The following is a 23,130-nucleotide window of genomic DNA, read 5'->3' as shown; positions in this document are numbered from 1 at the left end:
TTACTTTTTATATGGGCATGAATTTTGGCTTGGGCTGGTTACTTTAGGAGTTTTTTAAAAGTTTTTTTCCTGATTTTTTTCGAGTTATTCAGGTCAGGTTCGGGTTAACTCGACCTGATTTCAACCCAATTATGTTTTCGGGTTAAGTGGGTCGTTTTCGGGTTGAGATTTTCAACCTTAACCTAACCCATTTAATTTCGGGTTCGTGTTCGTGTCGACCCATTTAAGTTTTCGGGTCGAAAAACTCAACCCTAACCCGCTTTTTTCGGGTCGGGTTCTCGGGTTGGGTTAGTTTTGGCCAGCCCTACATACACCTATTGCACATTCTACAACCAAAAATCTCTTAAAGCTTAGGCCATGTTCACTTCACCGTAAGAAAATAATATTCTATAAAAATAATTTCAGTTCAGTAAAAATTAGTAGTTTTAAGAAGAAAATATAATAGAGAATCAGTAAAAATAATTTCATTTCAGCAAAAATAATTTAAGTTCAGTAAAAGTAATTTCAGTTCGGTAAAAAAAATTAAAGTTCAGCAAAAATAATGTCAGTTCAGTAAAAATAATTTCACTAAGTTTTGGTTATTTTGTGGTGGTATAATTTTTTTTTAAATTGTTTCTCAATTATATTTCATCTTTAAAGTAGTTGCTTTTTACTGAATTAAAATTAAATATACCAAATTGAACTTATTTATACTAAACTGAAATTATTTGTAAAAAATTCCTTTATACCACCTTTTGGTAAAAAAAAAAATACTAAAATTTTGGTAAAAAAAATTGAAATGATTTATAATTAATGTATGGTAAAAAAAAAATTATATTACTATTTATATATTTCATTATACAAAATTTCTTTTTAAAAAAATATATATACAAAATTGTTGCATAAAAAACTGATGTACATTATAATTGAACACTATGTTCTTTTATGTATATGTCCATGTACATTATAAATGACTAATATGTTCTTTTATATGACCATGTTCATTAGTATACATCTGAATGTTCATTCCGCCTTTTTGTATTTTGGAGGGGATGCACCATGTGGATCGTGCATCCGCCTGCACGAACCAACTATTATTAATTTATGTTGTGAATAGTATTTACATTATTTTTAGCGTTAATTATGAGTTAGAGATTGCAATTCGGCATAAGAATTCACCAATGCAACGAAAGCCTAGAAATAATGATTTGAGTTTGCAATCAAGTTTTCATATCCAATATTATTTTCTCACCTCTAAATTAAAAGCCACAACATTGTATAAGCTATGGATCGGAAGAGAGAGATATGATTGAGAGGGAAAATGAAAGTAAAAAATTAATTTGCATAATTTTTTAATTAAATGTGCATAACTTTTGTACTGAATGTGCATAATTTTTGGGCTAAATGTGCATTTTGTTGCAGCATGAAATGTGAATCGTTGGATGCAATTGTATGGTCAAGATTTTTTCTCAGTCTTCTCATTATATATACATAAAACACATATATATTTATCAATGACTAGTAATTTTACACTTTAAAAGAATGAAAAAACTACAGTATCAATATTTTCTTCTACAGTACTTCTAGGAAATGGATAGGAGGAGGCAGTAGCAGCAACGTTAAAGTAGAGGTGATCAAGGTTAGCCTAGCCCGTTGGCCCAATTTTGGGTGGGTTTTGGGTAGAATTTTCCGGCCCGAAAACTTATAGTTAAAATGTATATTTGTGATATATAAAATATTCCAAAGTTGCAAATTAAATTTTGACCGTCATACATTTTAACTATAAATATTTTTTTTTAACATCGAAAATTCTACTGTGAATGTCGTATACTGCCATGTATTACTAAAGTAATGTATTGGTATGTACCATTAATACGATAAATTGAATTTGTTATTTATTTTTTGCATTTTGAAAACATGATTAAACTTAGTAAGATGGTAAGGGCCTGCTCACATTTACTTAATTTTTCTTCAGCTCAGCTCCAATCAAATCATTTCAGCTTCAATCAGTTCAGTTCAGCTAAGTTCAGTAAATGTGTAAGACCCTTAGTTTTATTAATTTATGTTAGAGATATTGGGCGTGTTCGGCGCTAGCTTTTGAGTGGCTTTTAGTGGTTTGACCAAGTCGATAAATAAAATGTTGTGTTGTTATATGTATTTTTTTATTCTTGGGAAGTGTGCAACCTCCTTTGTTGCACTTCGATTGAAGTACTCATTCAGCTCTTAAAAAAAAAAAAAAAGAAAAAAAAAAGTTAACATGTACTTTGTAATCGATACTTTAATTGACACAGATGAAATAATGCTCAATTTTGACCATTAATATTTGAAATTAGTTTAATATAATAAATATTATAAAACTAATCCAAAAATATTTTACTCCATATTCATGTGACTTTCTTGACGCTTTTTAATGTTGAGAGCATACTTCGACTCAAAAAGTTAGGGAAAACTAACTCGTATATTGAAGGTAAAAAGTGGGAATTGTAATAGTGTCAATATAATACTCTTAAATAAAATTATCTCATAAATCATAATAATCATCTATTTAAACAAATTTCAACAAATAAAACTCAATAATACATTAATACTCTTTACAAAAATTATCTGATAAAACCAATCAAATTTGTATAAAGGTTGAAGTAGAGGATCGGCAATAGGGGCATGAGTGTTTGTTTGGAAGCCACTTCATGATGCAATTGGTGTGAAACACATGGTTGCAACGAACAAGCCTTGTGTTTTCCATCTTAGTCGAGATATTTTCGAAGCAAATTGAACATGTATTATTACTATTATGACTTGTAAGCCACTCGACTAACTCTCCTTCTTGCATTAACTCGATTGTTGGTTTGATCTTGACAAAAATCTGGCGTACGATATCTTCGAATTGTGGGCTACCTATATTAGATGCATTGTTATAAAATGCCTCAAGGATGCGGAAGTCATCTTTGTCTAGGGCGGCTGATTCAGCGATGTTGTTATCCATATGCATATTAAGTGGAACGCCATAGCCATCGCCATAGCCATCGCCATCGTTGTCGCTATCGCCACCATAATAATTAACATAATAATCACTATTATCGTGATTGTAAACTTGTTCGTAGGACTCGGGAAGATAAAACATAGAAAGTTCCAATAAAACAACCAGTTTGTAGGGAAAATCCGCGCCACGGATGCTAAAATAACAGAAACAACTCTCAAAGTAATCCGAGATCTGCTGAGCAAGCAAGTCTCTAGATTTTGAGTTGATATATGGTGGTATTACTTGCTTTGCCAAATTATAATAGTCGCCTTCAAAAAGAGCAGACATATCAAAATAGATAATCGAGGGTTCCACATCGTCTGATGGTTTGAAGCTCACGAGGAACGCTCCTTGGCGTGTAAAGCGTAAATCAGGGGATATATGATTACCCTTTAGGAGGACTCGGAAGAGTCTTAAATCACATAGCTTTGCTCCATATGACATGATGAACTCGGTAATCAATGAGTATGTATGTGTAATGTGTTAGTGCAAATTTAAATTTTAGGAGAATATGTGTATTATTATTAGAAACAAAAGCTTTAAACTATACAAGTATATATAGATAGAGTTATCGTAGACTTTAGGTAGGATTAGGATATAAACCGCGTGGCTTGGGGCACAATCAAAGTATATATGAATAATCTTCTTTCACCAAAAAAAAAAAAAAAAAAAGAAAAGAAAAAGTATATATGAATAATCCTATACCAACTTATAATTTATGGTAATATATCTCCTTGTATTAATATTATTTTATTTGGTGAAAATCTCCTTGTTTATTTCTTTTTATGTTTTTGAAGGGAATCTCCTTATATTATTATTAGAATATAAGATTTTTCAAAAACGAAAATAAAATTATAAGAATATAAAATAAGGAAAGTCGTTATATATATATATATATATATATATATATATTGTACGGTTTGTTTTAGAGATCTAGATATGACTACTTTCCTTATATCTAGTTCTTCTCCTAAATTCTATCCTAATAATCCTATTGTGTTAGTGTGTTACCTTATTCTATATTCTATTCTAATAATATAATAGAACGAATTATTAACCAAGTTATCCAATTAGATAAAATAAAAACATTTAAATAAAAGTTAGTACTGCCTGTCAAAAAATAAAATAAAATAAAAGTTATTGGAAATCAAATAAAGGGGATTTGGTTCTTTCCCTTTCTCTCCTTCTCTTTTAGAGTTTTAGGGTTTACTAAATTTTTAGACTTTTAGTTGAAAATAGTCTAATTTCCTATTCTAATTTGCCCCGAATTCAGACTATTATCGACCCTTTTTCCTTGATTTTCTTTAGTTTTGTAATTTATGTTTCAATAAATCTACAAGAGTAGTGTAAATATTCGTTCATTTCCCTATGCAGGAGTTAGTTTTTTTTTTTTTGTTAGTTTACGACTTGTTTGACTTTTTTTTATTTTTAGTTTTCTGATTTGTGTAAAACAAAAAACAAAAAATAGAAAATAAGAAAAATGTGTTTCCACTTTTCAGTTGTCAGTTTTTGAAATTATCAATATTTTGATAAGTTTGACTAATTCTGATAGACAACTGGGAAAAAAACACCTTATTTGATTAATTTTGAAAATTTTTAGCTGAAAACTGGAAAACAAAGTAATTGTAGCTTTAACAAATGCATAAAACTGAATTAAATAAGGGTTTCCACTTTGTCAGTTGGTTGATTATATTTAGCTCAATTTTATGGACTTATTATTTTAAATTTTATTTGTAGATACCACCAAAGCCGGCTTATTTAAACAATTTAGGCCCTATTCTTTTGAGCTTCTAGGCAGAATAGAGCAAAGCACAGCATAGCAAAGCGGAGCAGATTTCAGCAGAGCAGAGCAGATTGAAGCAGAGCAGAGCCGAGTAGAGCCGAGCAGATTTCATTATTATTATTATTATTATTATTATTATTATATTATTATTATAACTACTAATACTACTACTACTACTACTACTACTACTATCGCATTATTATTAATCATTAATTTTATTATTATTATATTAATTATAATTATCATTATTATTAAATATTATTTTATCATTATTATTATTATTATTATTATTATTATTATTATTATTAAAAATTAATAATTAGTATTATCTTTGAATATTAGTTATTATCTTAATATTAATTTTATTATAAAAATAAATTATTATTATTATAATTAATATTATTAGTTATAAGTATTATTATTACTATTATTATCATTATTAGTATAATTATTATTATTATTAAATGTTAATTATTATTATTAATATTATAACTATTAAATATTAATTATTATTATTAATATTAATATCAAATATTTAATTATTATTATTAAATATTAATTTTTAATAATAATATAATTATTAAATATTATATATTATTATTATTAAATATTAATTATTATTATTATTATTAAATATTAATTTATTATTATTATTATTATTATTAAATATTAATTATTCATTATTATTATTAAGTATTAATTATCATTATTATTGTTAAATATTATTTATTTATCATTATTATTAAATATTAAATATTTATTATTATTATTATAATTTAATATTAAGTATTAATTTTAAGCAGGGCAGGGCAGGGTAGATCAGAGCAGATTGAAGCAGAGCAGAGCAGATTTCAGTAGAGCAGAGCAGAACAAAGCAGAGCAGCTCTAAAGAACGGGGCCTTAGTGGCCTTGTGCTTTCAAAAATTATAGGCCCTCGAAACTTATAAACACACAAAATTTAATATCAAATTATGCTACTTGATCTTTTTAACAAACTAAAATATGGAAACTTATACTCTTATTATTAAGTTTAATTACAACGTTATTATAGCATATCATGTTTTTAAAGGTAAACTTAATCAGCCGGTTTTGTGTGTGGCTCGCTACACGGTGGGGTCAACTAACACACAAGTAACCCTGGACCAACCTAATGACTCTTCTGACCTAGTATGTAACCCCTAACCAACCTAGTAACCCCACCGATCTAGCAACCCCTAACCAACCTAGTAACCCCACCGATCTAGTAACCCCTAACCAATCTAGTAACCCCTCCAACTTAGTAACCTCTGTACCCCTGATCAAGTAACCCCTTTGACCTAGTAACCCCTGATCGATTAACCCCTTCGTAGGGATGTCAGTAACCCAAAGATCCCATTAACCGACAAAGAATAAATCTCCAATTACAAAAGCTGCGTGATTATGGAGTAGGGCCCAAGGAGATCGAACCCATCTATTTACCGGGCCTTGTAAGTTTTGACTTGGGCTTTTAGAGTTTATTAGCCTTAGTTTCTTCATTTGCTTGGTCTGTAATAATAACTTGTATAATCTAGTAAAATCATGGACCTCTTTATATATCGAGCCCTTAATCACCGAACCAAATTTCTTTAACTCGGCCTTGAGCTTTAAATATACGGTCATAAAATACGATTCGACTCCAATATCATTGTAGTGGCTCAATAAGCTTGGGAACTGTCATAAATCTGCAAATTCCTACAAGATAATACAAACTCTACAAAAACACTAGAAAACGTATATTAGTAATAAAAATAGCTCCGTAGAGCTCAAATAAGCACAAATTTGACTGTGGGAAGGGGAATGAAATATGTATAAAATAGATTCATCATAAATTACCTTAGAGATTGATGATTGAAGCTCTTAAAGAAGCGTTGATAGCTTGAGATTTTAGAGGGAGAAAATTTTAAAATTAAGAGAGAGAGAGAGATGAGGGGTGTTGAGCGGCTACAACTGATGAAAGCACCCCTAGGGTTTTACTTTTTATATGGGCATGAATTTTGGCTTGGGCTGGTTACTTTAGGAGTTTTTTAAAAGTTTTTTTCCTGATTTTTTTCGAGTTATTCAGGTCAGGTTCGGGTTAACTCGACCTGATTTCAACCCAATTATGTTTTCGGGTTAAGTGGGTCGTTTTCGGGTTGAGATTTTCAACCTTAACCTAACCCATTTAATTTCGGGTTCGGGTTCGTGTCGACCCATTTAAGTTTTCGGGTCGAAAAACTCAACCCTAACCCGCTTTTTTCGGGTCGGGTTCTCGGGTCGGGTTAGTTTTTGCCAGCCCTACATACACCTATTGCACATTCTACAACCAAAAATCTCTTAAAGCTTAGGCCATGTTCACTTCACCGTAAGAAAATAATATTCTATAAAAATAATTTCAGTTCAGTAAAAATTAGTAGTTTTAAGAAGAAAATATAATAGAGAATCAGTAAAAATAATTTCATTTCAGCAAAAATAATTTAAGTTCAGTAAAAGTAATTTCAGTTCGGTAAAAAAAATTAAAGTTCAGCAAAAATAATGTCAGTTCAGTAAAAATAATTTCACTAAGTTTTGGTTATTTTGTGGTGGTATAATTTTTTTTTAAATTGTTTCTCAATTATATTTCATCTTTAAAGTAATTGCTTTTTACTGAATTAAAATTAAATATACCAAATTGAACTTATTTATACTAAACTGAAATTATTTGTAAAAAATTCCTTTATACCACCTTTTGGTAAAAAAAAAAATACTAAAATTTTGGTAAAAAAAATTGAAATGATTTATAATTAATGTATGGTAAAAAAAAAATTATATTACTATTTATATATTTCATTATACAAAATTTCTTTTTAAAAAAATATATATACAAAATGGTTGCATAAAAAACTGATGTACATTATAATTGAACACTATGTTCTTTTATGTATATGTCCATGTACATTATAAATGACTAATATGTTCTTTTATATGACCATGTTCATTAGTATACATCTAAATGTTCATTCCGCCTTTTTGTATTTTGGAGGGGATGCACCATGTGGATCGTGCATCCGCCTGCACGAACCAACTATTATTAATTTATGTTGTGAATAGTATTTACATTATTTTTAGCGTTAATTATGAGTTAGAGATTGCAATTCGGCATAAGAATTCACCAATGCAACGAAAGCCTAGAAATAATGATTTGAGTTTGCAATCAAGTTTTCATATCCAATATTATTTTCTCACCTCTAAATTAAAAGCCACAACATTGTATAAGCTATGGATCGGAAGAGAGAGATATGATTGAGAGGGAAAATGAAAGTAAAAAATTAATTTGCATAATTTTTTAATTAAATGTGCATAACTTTTGTACTGAATGTGCATAATTTTTGGGCTAAATGTGCATTTTGTTGCAGCATGAAATGTGAATCGTTGGATGCAATTGTATGGTCAAGATTTTTTCTCAGTCTTCTCATTATATATACATAAAACACATATATATTTATCAATGACTAGTAATTTTACACTTTAAAAGAATGAAAAAACTACAGTATCAATATTTTCTTCTACAGTACTTCTAGGAAATGGATAGGAGGAGGCAGTAGCAGCAACGTTAAAGTAGAGGTGATCAAGGTTAGCCTAGCCCGTTGGCCCAATTTTGGGTGGGTTTTGGGTAGAATTTTCCGGCCCGAAAACTTATAGTTAAAATGTATATTTGTGATATATAAAATATTCCAAAGTTGCAAATTAAATTTTGACCGTCATACATTTTAACTATAAATATTTTTTTTTAACATCGAAAATTCTACTGTGAATGTCGTATACTGCCATGTATTACTAAAGTAATGTATTGGTATGTACCATTAATACGATAAATTGAATTTGTTATTTATTTTTTGCATTTTGAAAACATGATTAAACTTAGTAAGATGGTAAGGGCCTGCTCACATTTACTTAATTTTTCTTCAGCTCAGCTCCAATCAAATCATTTCAGCTTCAATCAGTTCAGTTCAGCTAAGTTCAGTAAATGTGTAAGACCCTTAGTTTTATTAATTTATGTTAGAGATATTGGGCGTGTTCGGCGCTAGCTTTTGAGTGGCTTTTAGTGGTTTGACCAAGTCGATAAATAAAATGTTGTGTTGTTATATGTATTTTTTTATTCTTGGGAAGTGTGCAACCTCCTTTGTTGCACTTCGATTGAAGTACTCATTCAGCTCTTAAAAAAAAAAAAAAGAAAAAAAAAAGTTAACATGTACTTTGTAATCGATACTTTAATTGACACAGATGAAATAATGCTCAATTTTGACCATTAATATTTGAAATTAGTTTAATATAATAAATATTATAAAACTAATCCAAAAATATTTTACTCCATATTCATGTGACTTTCTTGACGCTTTTTAATGTTGAGAGCATACTTCGACTCAAAAAGTTAGGGAAAACTAACTCGTATATTGAAGGTAAAAAGTGGGAATTGTAATAGTGTCAATATAATACTCTTAAATAAAATTATCTCATAAATCATAATAATCATCTATTTAAACAAATTTCAACAAATAAAACTCAATAATACATTAATACTCTTTACAAAAATTATCTGATAAAACCAATCAAATTTGTATAAAGGTTGAAGTAGAGGATCGGCAATAGGGGCATGAGTGTTTGTTTGGAAGCCACTTCATGATGCAATTGGTGTGAAACACATGGTTGCAACGAACAAGCCTTGTGTTTTCCATCTTAGTCGAGATATTTTCGAAGCAAATTGAACATGTATTATTACTATTATGACTTGTAAGCCACTCGACTAACTCTCCTTCTTGCATTAACTCGATTGTTGGTTTGATCTTGACAAAAATCTGGCGTACGATATCTTCGAATTGTGGGCTACCTATATTAGATGCATTGTTATAAAATGCCTCAAGGATGCGGAAGTCATCTTTGTCTAGGGCGGCTGATTCAGCGATGTTGTTATCCATATGCATATTAAGTGGAACGCCATAGCCATCGCCATAGCCATCGCCATCGTTGTCGCTATCGCCACCATAATAATTAACATAATAATCACTATTATCGTGATTGTAAACTTGTTCGTAGGACTCGGGAAGATAAAACATAGAAAGTTCCAATAAAACAACCAGTTTGTAGGGAAAATCCGCGCCACGGATGCTAAAATAACAGAAACAACTCTCAAAGTAATCCGAGATCTGCTGAGCAAGCAAGTCTCTAGATTTTGAGTTGATATATGGTGGTATTACTTGCTTTGCCAAATTATAATAGTCGCCTTCAAAAAGAGCAGACATATCAAAATAGATAATCGAGGGTTCCACATCGTCTGATGGTTTGAAGCTCACGAGGAACGCTCCTTGGCGTGTAAAGCGTAAATCAGGGGATATATGATTACCCTTTAGGAGGACTCGGAAGAGTCTTAAATCACATAGCTTTGCTCCATATGACATGATGAACTCGGTAATCAATGAGTATGTATGTGTAATGTGTTAGTGCAAATTTAAATTTTAGGAGAATATGTGTATTATTATTAGAAACAAAAGCTTTAAACTATACAAGTATATATAGATAGAGTTATCGTAGACTTTAGGTAGGATTAGGATATAAACCGCGTGGCTTGGGGCACAATCAAAGTATATATGAATAATCTTCTTTCACCAAAAAAAAAAAAAAAAAAAGAAAAGAAAAAGTATATATGAATAATCCTATACCAACTTATAATTTATGGTAATATATCTCCTTGTATTAATATTATTTTATTTGGTGAAAATCTCCTTGTTTATTTCTTTTTATGTTTTTGAAGGGAATCTCCTTATATTATTATTAGAATATAAGATTTTTCAAAAACGAAAATAAAATTATAAGAATATAAAATAAGGAAAGTCGTTATATATATATATATATATATATATATATATATATATATATATATATATATATATATATATATATATATATATATATATATATATATATATTGTACGGTTTGTTTTAGAGATCTAGATATGACTACTTTCCTTATATCTAGTTCTTCTCCTAAATTCTATCCTAATAATCCTATTGTGTTAGTGTGTTACCTTATTCTATATTCTATTCTAATAATATAATAGAACGAATTATTAACCAAGTTATCCAATTAGATAAAATAAAAACATTTAAATAAAAGTTAGTACTGCCTGTCAAAAAATAAAATAAAATAAAAGTTATTGGAAATCAAATAAAGGGGATTTGGTTCTTTCCCTTTCTCTCCTTCTCTTTTAGAGTTTTAGGGTTTACTAAATTTTTAGACTTTTAGTTGAAAATAGTCTAATTTCCTATTCTAATTTGCCCCGAATTCAGACTATTATCGACCCTTTTTCCTTGATTTTCTTTAGTTTTGTAATTTATGTTTCAATAAATCTACAAGAGTAGTGTAAATATTCGTTCATTTCCCTATGCAGGAGTTAGTTTTTTTTTTTTTGTTAGTTTACGACTTGTTTGACATTTTTTTTATTTTTAGTTTTCTGATTTGTGTAAAACAAAAAACAAAAAATAGAAAATAAGAAAAATGTGTTTCCACTTTTCAGTTGTCAGTTTTTGAAATTATCAATATTTTGATAAGTTTGACTAATTCTGATAGACAACTGGGAAAAAAACACCTTATTTGATTAATTTTGAAAATTTTTAGCTGAAAACTGGAAAACAAAGTAATTGTAGCTTTAACAAATGCATAAAACTGAATTAAATAAGGGTTTCCACTTTGTCAGTTGGTTGATTATATTTAGCTCAATTTTATGGACTTATTATTTTAAATTTTATTTGTAGATACCACCAAAGCCGGCTTATTTAAACAATTTAGGCCCTATTCTTTTGAGCTTCTAGGCAGAATAGAGCAAAGCACAGCATAGCAAAGCGGAGCAGATTTCAGCAGAGCAGAGCAGATTGAAGCAGAGCAGAGCCGAGTAGAGCCGAGCAGATTTCATTATTATTATTATTATTATTATTATTATTATTATTATTATTATATTATTATTATAACTACTACTACTACTACTACTACTACTACTACTACTACTAATATTATCGCATTATTATTAATCATTAATTTTATTATTATTATATTAATTATAATTATCATTATTATTAAATATTATTTTATCATTATTATTATTATTATTATTATTATTATTATTATTATTATTAAAAATTAATAATTAGTATTATCTTTGAATATTAGTTATTATCTTAATATTAATTTTATTATAAAAATAAATTATTATTATTATAATTAATATTATTAGTTATAAGTATTATTATTACTATTATTATCATTATTAGTATAATTATTATTATTATTAAATATTAATTATTATTATTAATATTATAACTATTAAATATTAATTATTATTATTAATATTAATATCAAATATTTAATTATTATTATTAAATATTAATTTTTAATAATAATATAATTATTAAATATTATATATTATTATTATTAAATATTAATTATTATTATTATTATTAAATATTAATTTATTATTATTATTATTATTATTAAATATTAATTATTCATTATTATTATTAAGTATTAATTATCATTATTATTGTTAAATATTATTTATTTATCATTATTATTAAATATTAAATATTTATTATTATTATTATAATTTAATATTAAGTATTAATTTTAAGCAGGGCAGGGCAGGGTAGATCAGAGCAGATTGAAGCAGAGCAGAGCAGATTTCAGTAGAGCAGAGCAGAACAAAGCAGAGCAGCTCTAAAGAACGGGGTCTTAGTGGCCTTGTGCTTTCAAAAATTATAGGCCCTCGAAACTTATAAACACACAAAATTTAATATCAAATTATGCTACTTGATCTTTTTAACAAACTAAAATATGGAAACTTATACTCTTATTATTAAGTTTAATTACAACGTTATTATAGCATATCATGTTTTTAAAGGTAAACTTAATCAGCCGGTTTTGTGTGTGGCTCGCTACACGGTGGGGTCAACTAACACACAAGTAACCCTGGACCAACCTAATGACTCTTCTGACCTAGTATGTAACCCCTAACCAACCTAGTAACCCCACCGATCTAGCAACCCCTAACCAACCTAGTAACCCCACCGATCTAGTAACCCCTAACCAATCTAGTAACCCCTCCAACTTAGTAACCTCTGTACCCCTGATCAAGTAACCCCTTTGACCTAGTAACCCCTGATCGATTAACCCCTTCGTAGGGATGTCAGTAACCCAAAGATCCCATTAACCGACAAAGAATAAATCTCCAATTACAAAAGCTGCGTGATTATGGAGTAGGGCCCAAGGAGATCGAACCCATCTATTTACCGGGCCTTGTAAGTTTTGACTTGGGCTTTTAGAGTTTATTAGCCTTAGTTTCTTCATTTGCTTGGTCTGTAATAATAACTTGTATAATCTAGTAAAATCATGGACCTCTTTATATATCGAGCCCTTAATCACCGAACCAAATTTCTTTAACTCGGCCTTGAGCTTTAAATATACGGTCATAAAATACGATTCGACTCCAATATCATTGTAGTGGCTCAATAAGCTTGGGAACTGTCATAAATCTGCAAATTCCTACAAGATAATACAAACTCTACAAAAACACTAGAAAACGTATATTAGTAATAAAAATAGCTCCGTAGAGCTCAAATAAGCACAAATTTGACTGTGGGAAGGGGAATGAAATATGTATAAAATAGATTCATCATAAATTACCTTAGAGATTGATGATTGAAGCTCTTAAAGAAGCGTTGATAGCTTGAGATTTTAGAGGGAGAAAATTTTAAAATTAAGAGAGAGAGAGAGATGAGGGGTGTTGAGCGGCTACAACTGATGAAAGCACCCCTAGGGTTTTACTTTTTATATGGGCATGAATTTTGGCTTGGGCTGGTTACTTTAGGAGTTTTTTAAAAGTTTTTTTCCTGATTTTTTTCGAGTTATTCAGGTCAGGTTCGGGTTAACTCGACCTGATTTCAACCCAATTATGTTTTCGGGTTAAGTGGGTCGTTTTCGGGTTGAGATTTTCAACCTTAACCTAACCCATTTAATTTCGGGTTCGGGTTCGTGTCGACCCATTTAAGTTTTCGGGTCGAAAAACTCAACCCTAACCCGCTTTTTTCGGGTCGGGTTCTCGGGTCGGGTTAGTTTTTGCCAGCCCTACATACACCTATTGCACATTCTACAACCAAAAATCTCTTAAAGCTTAGGCCATGTTCACTTCACCATAAGAAAATAATATTCTATAAAAATAATTTCAGTTCAGTAAAAATTAGTAGTTTTAAGAAGAAAATATAATAGAGAATCAGTAAAAATAATTTCATTTCAGCAAAAATAATTTAAGTTCAGTAAAAGTAATTTCAGTTCGGTAAACAAAATTTAAGTTCAGCAAAAATAATGTCAGTTCAGTAAAAATAATTTCACTAAGTTTTGGTTATTTTGTGGTGGTATAATTTTTTTTAATTGTTTCTCAATTATATTTCATCTTTAAAGTAATTGCTTTTTACTGAATTAAAATTAAATATACCAAATTGAACTTATTTATACTAAACTGAAATTATTTGTAAAAAATTCCTTTATACCACCTTTTGGTAAAAAAAAATACTAAAATTTTGGTAAAAAAATTGAAATGATTTATAATTAATGTATGGTAAAAAAAAAATTATATTACTATTTATATATTTCATTATACAAAATTTCTTTTTAAAAAAATATATATACAAAATTGTTGCATAAAAAACTGATGTACATTATAATTGAACACTATGTTCTTTTATGTATATGTCCATGTACATTATAAATGACTAATATGTTCTTTTATATGACCATGTTCATTAGTATACATCTGAATGTTCATTCCGCCTTTTTGTATTTTGGAGCGGATGCACCATGTGGATCGTGCATCCGCCTGCACGAACCAACTATTATTAATTTATGTTGTGAATAGTATTTACATTATTTTTAGCGTTAATTATGAGTTAGAGATTGCAATTCGGCATAAGAATTCACCAATGCAACGAAAGCCTAGAAATAATTATTTGAGTTTGCAATCAAGTTTTCATATCCAATATTATTTTCTCACCTCTAAATTAAAAGCCACAACATTGTATAAGCTATGGATCGGAAGAGAGAGATATGATTGAGAGGGAAAATGAAAGTAAAAAATTAATTTGCATAATTTTTTAATTAAATGTGCATAACTTTTGTACTGAATGTGCATAATTTTTGGGCTAAATGTGCATTTTGTTGCAGCATGAAATGTGAATCGTTGGATGCAATTGTATGGTCAAGATTTCTTCTCAGTCTTCTCATTATATATACATAAAACACATATATATTCATCAATGACTAGTAATTTTACACTTTAAAAGAACGAAAAAACTACAGTATCAATATTTTCTTCTACAGTACTTCTAGGAAATGAATAGGAGGAGGTAGTAGCAGCAACGTTAAAGTAGAGGGAAAGAAACGTCATACACTTTGAAGGCCAAGAAAATCAAGCTCATTTTGATCCAGCAACGTTAAAGTAGAGGGAAATTCAGCTTTCTTCTGTGGGGATTGGATCCAGGACTCATTTCCGAACAGCTGATACTGATAGTTCTGCTAAAAATTTGGCAAGAGAAGACCCTAAGCTGCATCACCTTCAGTTGCTCGTATAGCTGGAGACGTGTCTGATGCATCTCTTTGTAATATACAGTCTGGTTCCTGTGAGGGTGCTTTAACTATAAAGGGATATCTGGAGGAGGCTGAGAAAATGATGCAAAAGCTTGAAAAGGAAGTTGACAGCATGTATTCTCACTCAGTATCTCTTAGTCGATCATCTGGTAAAAATACAGCTCCTGGAATTTCAAAATTGATTCAAGCTTTTGAGACCAAAGCTAGTGTTGATGACCAAAGGCCTGAGGAAAGCCCCTCAACTGAAAGTGTAGGACTTCTTGATCCCCATTTTGCTGCAAAGAAGCAAATTAGTTCCTTGGCAGGTATACTTCAGGTCCTTGCTCAGAATGTTGAACATGTGGATGCTCTGTTCATGGAAGAAAGTAGTCGATGTAAAGCTGCTGTCGTAGCCTGTGGTGAGCATGAGGATGAAGTTGAAGCTCTGAAGGGTGTCAGTATTAATCTTGAAGCAAAAACATTGAGCTGGAAGTATTTTGTGAAGTTATGAATCAACATGCACATGATACTGAAGCAAAGAAAACTCAGCTTATAGATTTATGTGAAGTTCTGGATAGACAGTATGCAAATTCCCACTCAATCTACAATCAATGTATTGCAGGTTCAACTTAAGGAGCTGCGAAAAAGCTCAGTTGAGGTGACTTCTATGGTTCTCAATGAAGTTGAAGCCATGAAGAGGGAAATGAGAGAGAATATATTATCAGTTGAGAGGGAATGGAATTCTGCCTTTGCTGAGCTTGTTCCGATGGTTCAGAAGCTAGACACAATTGTTAGATCTGCAGCTGCTTACCCTCTTCTATGTGACGTTAGCCATGACATGAACGTTTTTGACCGATTCTCTATCTCTCTAAACGCTGCCTGTGTAGTGATTCAGAACTGCAAGTTGAGGCTTGATGCTCATGATAAACTTTCTAGCTCATATACAGAAGTAGAGGAAAAGTTGCGTGCTGTTAATGAAGAACGCAGTGTGGCCATTGGTCTATTACAGAAATTTTCTGCTGATGTTGCTAATTTGCTAAATGTCAGTGTTGAACAATTTGAAGATAGTAAAATACTTCACAATGAGAACAACCAACAGGGTCTGTTGGATGTTAGTTATTATGAGGCCCTTGTAGCTAAATTGGGGAATTTGTTTGGTGACGTACTGCAGCTTAAGGAGTTAAACAACAAATTGTCCTCGCACCTGTTGCAGAAAGTGCATGACATTCAGGAACTGAACAAAAGGTGTTTGGATACAGATGCATTACCGAAGCTTATTTTGGATGTCAAAGAATTGCTAAAGGTTCATGATACAGAGGTGAACGTAGGTGTCACCTGTTTTAAGCCTGCAGTCTTTAGTTTTGTTGCTTATACAGAAATTTAAGGAGCTAGAAAAGCAGGGCAGCTTATCATTTAATGAAGCCAACATTAGGGCAGTGGAGCTTGATGAGCTGCAGAGCTATGTAGAGTCGTTAAATTCTTTGATTATTCAGCAGCAGAATGACATCCTTGTCTTCAGGGCAAGCTTGGTTCAGGCAAAAGACGGCTTTGATGTTATGCAAGCTGAGTTACGGCAGAAAGTGAAGGAGCTTGAGCAATCAGAGCGGCGGGTTGCTTCTGTTAGAGAAAAGCTTAGCATTGCTGTTGCAAAGGGAAAAGGCTTGGTTGTGCAGCGTGACAGTCGTAAACAGTCTCTGGCAGAGATGTCAAGTGAACTTGATAAGTACTCGCAGGAGTTGCAGTTGAAAGATTCTAGGATTCTTGAGATCGAAGAGAAACTGAAGGACTATTCAGAGGCTGGTGAACGTATGGAAGCTCTGGAATCAGAGCTGACATACATTCGTAACTCGGCAACGTCACTGAGAGAATCTTTTATTCTGAAAGATTCTACCCTTCAGAGGATCGAGGAGATTTTGGAAGATCTTGAGCTGCCAGACCAGTTTCATTCTAAAGACATCTTAGAGAAGGTTGAATGGCTGGCTAAGACAATTGCTGGCAATTCATTGCCACCGGCTGAGTGGGACCAAAGGAGTTCTGTTGGAGGAGGGTTATACTCAGATACTGGCTTTGTTGTTACTAGAGGTGGTTATTGGACAGGGTAGCCCAATGATAACAGGGTCAGGGCCAAGCTTATAAGGCTTTTAATGAACAAGGCTATTATTGGACAGGGCCCTATTGGGTAGGGTCATTACAGGGCCTACATGTTTTTTCAATTTGGTTGATAAAGAAAATACATAATGTAAAAATAATTATATAGATTAATTTGTATTCATATGTATTTAATAATGGCTTTGTCCAATATTTATTTTAATTGATATTTTGTAGGCCCGCCCATTATCGACCCGCGACCCGCATTGGCCCGACCCTATATTGACCCTATAAAATGTGACCCTCTTTGACCCTGACCCGCAACCGACCCTGACCCGACCCGCCCAATAACCAGGTCTAGTTGTTACAGATGGAAGCAAGGATGATGTGCAACCTCCTCAAATCTGGATGATGATTCGAGAAGGAACTATGAACAGTTGTAGGCAAAGTATTATGAATTGGCTGAACAAAATGACATGCTGGAGCAATCATTGATGGAAAGAAATATTTTGGTGCAAAGATGGGGGGAGGTTTTGGATAGGATAAATACGCCTACTCAGATCAGATCTATGGAACCTGAAGAAAGGATTTACTGGTTAGGGACTGCTGTGTCAGAGGCCGACCACCACATGAGGTCTCTTCAGCAGAAAATTGAAAACATTGAGAATTATTGTGAGTCACTGTCATCTGATCTTGAAGAATCACAGAGAAGAGCATATGAACTTGAAACGATTCTTCATGAGAAGGAAAGTGCATTGTCTGAAGCTGATGTCCACACAAAATCTCTTCAGCAGAAGATTGATAAGTTTGAAAGTAGTCGTGTTTCACTGTCAACTGACCTAGAAGAATCTCAAAGAAGAATATCTGAGCTTGAATTCTCTCTGCAATCAGTAATTCAAGACAAGGAGACTCTTTCAAGTAGCTTCGTGACTTTGACTTCTGATCGTGAAATAGCTTTACATACCATTGAGCTATATGAGCTTGAGCTGGATAGTTTAAGGAAAAAAGTTAGCGTTTTGCAGGGGAACTTGGCAAAGAACCTTGAAAATGTGGATTAGATGAATCAGATTGAGAGTGCCTTAAAGAGATTACAAGGCTTGATTCTTGATGTGCCTCAGGATTCTGGAACTGAAGACTAGTCTTCTGATGTCAGTAATATTCAGGTCTTGGAAAGAATGATTGTAAAACTTTTGAGTCATGATAGAGAAGTTGATGTAGAAGGTCACGATCATAAAGTAGGGGTACAGGAATACACTTTGGCGCATACTGCAAAAGAATTAATGGTGACAGATATGGAGAATGAGCATCTCTATGAAAAGGATGTCATTGATTTGGGTGATTCCATATCCAGGAGCAGAGTCCATGAGGGGCAGAATGTTGCAGATCTGAATCGAGAGCTTGCTGAGGCTTTAGATGAAATTGTAAGGCTCGGGGAGGAGAGTAATTTATACATGCAGAAGAATCAATCTGTGGTGAGTGAACTGTAAGAAGTAAATAAGAGACAGAAGGAACTTCTAGAGCTTGTTAATCAGGAAGAGCAGAAATCAGCCTCTCTTCGTGAGAAGCTAAATCTTGCTGTTAGAAAAGGCAAGTCACTAGTCCAGCAAAGAGATGGTCTGAAACAGAACATTGAAGAGATGACTGCCGAAATAAATCGATTGCAATCTACAATAAACTGCCATGAATCTTCTCTCGCAGAGTCTAGTCAGAAGATAAGTGACTTGTGTCTCCAAATAGAAACTTACAAAGCATTTGAAGCTGAAAATTTATCTTTGAAAGACCGTCTCTTAGAAGCTGAGCAACATTTACAGCAAAATAGCAATACTTTAAGCTTGTTGCTTAGCAAACTAGGTGAGATCAGTGCTTTTAAAGGAAATAGTTTTGATGATCCACTACAAAAGTTGGAAGAAATTGTAAAATCGTACTCTGATCTACAAAACTCCACTGCTTCTTTTGAGCTGGAGGCAAAGAAATCCAAAAGATCAGCTGAACTTCTGTTGGCTGAGTTGAATGAAGTTCAGAAAAGGAATGATGGTCTGCAAGAAGAATTGGAAAAAGCTCAGGTTGAGATTATAAATCTCTCAAAGGAAAGGGATCTTGCAAATTCGGCCAAAGTTGAAGCTCTTTCTCATGTAGATAAATTGTCTGATGAGAGAGAGAAGCAACTTGCAAATTCGGCCAAAGTTAAAGTCCAGTGTCAATGGAGTGAAGAAAGTCTTCTTTGATGATGTGTTCGCAAAGGATTTAGAGCTTTTGCACAATGTGAGGGCTCAAATGGAGTCTAACATGGATGTTGGCACAAATCCAGTCTCTGCAAAAGATCATGCTGGCCTGGTCTCTGTTAATTCCAGATTCAAGGTACAAAATTTCAAGCATATATTGTTGTCTACTGACGTAAATTATAGGCATTTGTTCTTGTTTATTATTTCTTTCCTCAGATAATAACTTGTGTTATAGTAGCTTTTATTTTTAGATAGAAAAAAAAAATATTAAGGTCTGCCTTGCATATTCCCTTTTTCTCTGTCTGCATTTCCTGCTTGATTGGTGATTGGAATGTTGACATAGATTAATGCAACTTTGCTGGAATCAAAATTTCTGCTATTTCATGTCATATGATCTTATATTGTTAATAATTTAGAATTTCAGTATTTATATAGCTGCATTGCATGCTTCAACCAAGATGTAGGAATCGAATTTTTATTAAGAGTAGAGTATAGGAAGATACCTTATTTTTTAGACTCCGTATCTTTACATATTGCTGTGACTCTTCCTGTCAGCAGACGAATTATTTAATTCACTTAAGCTGTCATTTGTTATATGCTGGTAATGATAATCGATTGATTGAGCAAAGATTGATACTTGTGGTGTTGGTATTGGTGTGTCCATCTCTTTTAGTTTCTAAGTTGAGGCTTTCTTCTTACAGGATTTCTGGTCAAGAACTACGTGGGGCAATAAGATCCCTGATTCTTTGGATGAGAGTGCTGGCTTTGAAATCTATGAGGTTATTGAACAGCATCTTCAGCAGCTAACAGAAACTATTGGTGATTTTAAGGAGAGATTACAAAGTCATTCAATGTCGTTGAGAATAGAGGCTGAGCGGTTATCTGCTGTCATTGGCACCATGCTAAGAGAAATTGCTTCTCAAAGAAACTCCTTGGAATCCATCAAGGGTGACAATATCCATTTAGAATCAGTTGGGAAAGAAAAAGACATGGCGGGAGTTGTATTCCGTAGAATCTTATCTCTTCTATATGATGCATGCATTAGCTCCATTATGGAGATTGAAAATAGAAAAGGCCAATTGATTGGAGAAAATTTTTCTGCTGAGAATCTGAGAATCAACTTGCCGGCTTTGCCTACAGCTGATGGCGTTAACTTTAGCGGGGTTTCTGTTTCGTCTTCTGAGGATTCCATAAAACTTCTGGCTGATAAGCTTTTGGGGTCTGTAAAAGATTTTGTTGATTTTGGAATCAAGGGTATTGCAGGTCAAAGCAAAGAGATGAGAACTACAATATTTGATTTGCAAAAGGAGCTTCAAGAGAAGGATGACCAAAGGGAACGGATATGCATGGAGCTTGTAAGCCAAATTAAGGAAGCCGAAGCTACTGCTGCACATTGTTCCCGGGATCTGCAATCAATGACGAATTATGCTCATGATTTGGAGAACAAGTTGGATGCTTTAGGTAAAGACAGGAGCTTGTTGGAACAAAGGGTTGCTGAACTACAGGAGGACTGTCTCAGTTCCACTGAGTTAGGGGAAAAGGTTAAGTCACTGACTGGTGTGGTGGCTGCCAAAGAACAAGGTTTTGCATTTTATCATTCAATCTTGATTTATTTTCTGTAATCAATAACTCTGCCGAATTTGACCAAGAGTTTCCCTGTAAATGTGTTGTTTTTTTCGGCAGAAATTGAGGCTCTGATGCAAGCACTAGAGGAGGAAGAGAATCAGATGGAAGCCCTGAGAAGTGAGATTGAAAAGCTGGAAAAAGCATTAGAACAGTTGAAAAGCTTCTCGTGCTAAGGCCCGAGAATATAGATTGGAGAATGTAGAAGCTTCTCGTGCTAAGGCCTGAGAATATAGATTGGAGAATGTAGAAGCTTCTCGTGCTAAGGCCCTTAAAAAGCTCTCTGTTACTGTGAACAAGTTTGATGAGCTGCACCATATGTCTGAAGGTCTTCTCTCTGAAATTAAAAATCTTCAAGCGCAGTTGCAGGATCGAGATGCAGAAATTTCCTTCTTAAGGCAAGAGGTCACTAGATGCACTAATGACGTCTTAAAAGTGACAAAGATGACAAAAGAACAATCTTCTAGTGAGCTTCATGATTTTCTAATATGGTTGAATCTAGCTTTTCTGGTGTTCTGAAGCACAATGTCCATGCTGTTGATGGCAACAGTCCTCAGGATGAGTACAAGGAACATGTTCAGAGGGACTTAACATCCATTATATCCGAATTGGAAGACTTGAGGCTTGCAGCACAAAGTAAGGATACACTTCTACAAGCAGAACGAAATAAGATGGAAGAATTGTTACACACAAAAGCAGCTCTTGAAGCTTTACTGCATGAGAAGGAACTACACCTAAAATCACTCCAGGGTGTTGGGGTCTATGGTTTAGGAACCTCTGAAGTCATTGAGGTTGAACCAGCGGTATGTGTCTTCTAATTTTATTTATGTCGATGTCTTTTAGATTTGCAACAGAGCAACTAGTATGCTGTGTCTCTCTGTTTAAGTTTTTTCTGTGATACTTGTTTTGCAGGTAAACAAATGGACATCACCAGCTCCTTCTCAAGTTCGGAGTTTACGCAAAGTGAACAATGACCAAGTTTCTATAGCTATTGATACAGATGCTGAAAATTCTGGTAGAAATGAGGTTGAAGATGATGATAAAGGTACTATTTCTCCATCTTTTGTGCTTCTTATTTCTGAAGCATTGGATTGCCTCTTCCCCTTGCTAAGCACATTCAATTTTCTTCTTCGCTAATTCTTTTCTTCAGTCCATGGCTTCAAATCACTTACAACATCGAGATTCATCCCAAGGTTCACAAGGCCTGTCAGCGATATGATTGATGGTCTATGGTAGGTTGCTTGGTATTCTCTCCTACAATGTTATTTCACCAATTTGTATTCTCTTAATGTTTGATTGTTTTCCTCTTTGCTTCTTGCCAGGGTATCTTGTGACCGAACACTAATGCGTCAACCTGCGTTTTGCCTTGCCATCATGATTTATTGGGCTGTATTGCATGCATTATTAGCCTCACTCATAGTTTAAAAAGGTAGCTTCTTTATGTATGGTAATTACTCTTTTGTTATGAATACTTTTTAGATATCTAAAAATTTGCTAGAGATAGTATGACACCATTGCCATCATCTGGATTGTTTCACTGTGAGTTTGCTTTTGTTAACTTGCATTCCTTATTGGGAGTATAATACTCTGTATTCAATGCCACAATGGGAGTTTTGATTGGCAAGGGTGATATAGTGTTAGCTACAGGTTAATATTTTGTTTGGAGTAAATTGAGTACCGCTGATGAACTCAAATCAATTTGTTATGCCATTCTCTTAATATGGCTCCTAAGGGGCCTACGTTCATTTGATTCTTTTAGCTTTGTTCATTGTTGTTA

At 32.6% G+C, this 23,130-nt stretch overlaps 1 pseudogene; it reads left to right on the top strand.

Annotated features, from left to right (window-relative positions):
- LOC145594451 (uncharacterized) overlaps positions 1 to 22,778 on the top strand; it is a 30,600-nt pseudogene extending 7,822 nt beyond the window's left edge.
- Positions 22,779 to 23,130: the final 352 nt, after the last annotated feature.

This window comes from Chenopodium album, chromosome 19, assembly GCF_948465745.1.
Source record: "Chenopodium album chromosome 19, dcCheAlbu1.1, whole genome shotgun sequence".
NCBI classification, from domain to species: domain Eukaryota; kingdom Viridiplantae; phylum Streptophyta; class Magnoliopsida; order Caryophyllales; family Amaranthaceae; genus Chenopodium; species Chenopodium album.
This window is presented reverse-complemented; position numbering and strand designations above follow the sequence as displayed.